Source organism: Colobus angolensis, unplaced genomic scaffold, assembly GCF_000951035.1.
Source record: "Colobus angolensis palliatus isolate OR3802 unplaced genomic scaffold, Cang.pa_1.0 Scaffold236, whole genome shotgun sequence".
Lineage (NCBI taxonomy): Eukaryota > Metazoa > Chordata > Mammalia > Primates > Cercopithecidae > Colobus > Colobus angolensis.
Window position 1 is genome coordinate 66505 of NW_012115555.1, and position 2302 is coordinate 68806.

Consider the following 2302-nt stretch of genomic DNA (forward strand, 5'->3'; position numbering starts at 1 on the left):
TCTTGCTCTGTCGCCCGGGCTGGAGTGCAGTGGCCGGATCTCAGCTCACTGCAAGCTCCGCCTCCCGGGTTTACGCCATTCTCCTGCCTCAGCCTCTGGAGGTGAGAGCTTTGAGAGGTGATTGGACCGTCAGAGCTCTGCCCCCATTAATGAATTAAGTCTGATCATAAAAGGATCTGAATCTGTGAGCCTAATCTCTTATTCCCCCTACCTCTCACCCTCTCTTGCCCTTTTGCTTTCTACCAGATACAGTCCCTTGATATTGGAATTTCCATCCTCAACAACCATGAACCAAATAAATTTGTGTTCATTATAAGCTATCTAGTCTCAGGTGTTCTACTATAGTGGCATAATTTAAACCAGGTGTCCCTAACTTCCCGGCTGCAGACTGGTACAAGTTCCTGGCCCAGTAGGAACCAGACCGCACAGCAGGAGGTGAGGGGTGGGTGAGAGAGCATGAGCATGACCACCTGAGCTCTGCCTCCTGTCAGATCAGTGGCAGAATTAGATTCTCATAGAAGCACAAACCCTACTGTGACCTCTGCATGCAAGAGATCTAGGTTGCATGCTCCTTATGAAATGCTAATGCCTGATCATCTCAGGTGGAACAGTTTCATCTCAAAACCACCCCCCTCCACCTCCGACTGGTCCATGGAAAAATTGTTTTCCATGAAACCGGTCCCTTGTGCCCAAAAGGCTGGGGACTGCTAATTTAAGCTATAACAATAAACTGCAATACTGAGTGTGAAAGGAAAATAAAATTTCAGGACACCAAATTCACTATACCAAAGGGAAAAGTTAAGTTTGGAAACTGAGTGATGGAAAGACTGTGTGGTATAAGAGGAGGTTTCTCTTCAAATAACCCAATCAATCTTATTATTTAATTCATAGTGCCCCCCTTTTTTCCCTTTCCCTCCATTTTGTCCTTTTTGTCTTTGTTAGATGCCCAGGCATGCCACAGTACCAGGCGTTATCAGTACTTTCTCACATTTCTTTCCTTATTTGGAAAGAGGACTAACGTTCTAGCTCATTACAGACACCCCTTCCCATTTCCTCTGCGCTTCTTTTTACATGTCCACCTTATCTAAAAAAATCAAATGTGTAGCCAACTGGGATTAGTTTAGATTGTATGACCCAACCCCAACCAATGGGGAAAGCGTACAGAGGCAGGACTTGCATCAGGAATAAAGGCTCTCATGCCCCTTTGTTCAGGTGTGCTTTCATGGCGACTGGCCAAGAAGACACCCCTCTGCGCAGAAGTAAAATTGCTTTGCTAAGAATCCTTTGTTCAAGTGTTCAATTTCCTTAGGATTTTGAGCGTTACTCGTAACAGTTCTGGCACCCAACTTTGGGGATCGAATATTCTCCTTTGGGAAGGGAGCCTTCGGGCATTCCACGCAGCGGGGGCGCGTCCTACTATCTAGTTATGGTGGCCCTAGGGTGAGGGAGATAAGGGCCCACCCGTTGTGACGAATAAATCTGGATTCTCAGCAAAGCAGGGAGGAGAGGCTTGCAAGACTGCAGCAATAAGAGTACCAGGTAATTCTTGCGCATGGAATAAGGTAGGAAACTTCGCGAAGGCCACTAAGTACTTCCTGGGTGGTCGAGATAAGTTGGAGGCTGAGAGTGTGTGAATGGAACTAAGTAGTACTGTGGTTGTGTAGAGTGAGTGAGTCTTCTTTGCCGTCTGTTGCTGCCATCTATCTACTAGAGGCAGGAACAGAGTAGACAAAGAGGAAGGGGGAGGGTAGAAATCCCAAACAGGTGGGGTTGGAGCCTTTTCCCAAAGCCTCAGTAGGCCTCCAGGAAGGGGGAGGGTAGAAATCTCTAACAGGAGGGGTTGGACCCCCCCATAACGCCTAAGATGGGAAACGTTTCAAGTAAGACAGGAAAACCAAAGAGTCTAGAGAGTGATGGAATTCCTTCTGGTAGCCCCTTGGGGGTTTATGCCAAAGTACTGGAAAGATAGTGAGAGAACCAAGTATAAACGAAAACAGCAGATGATAAAATATTGCTGCTTTATTTGGATTCGAGAACCCATCCTTAAACCCTCACTTTTCTGGTCAAAATTTGGGTCTAATGAGGAGCAGATTTGTCAGCTCTTAATGGAACATATTTTTGATAAGAGCCCTGTCTCCCAGGGAAAAAAAAATCGGTTGCGCCCTCTGCTGGCAGCAGGGACTAGGTCTCCTTTACCTTTTAGACTTCGGAGGGAGAAAGAAGCCAACCCTTCTGAAAGAGAAAAAGTTCCCATGCCTAGACAACCTACACCTACTAACACGTGGGATCTTCTAAATCATCT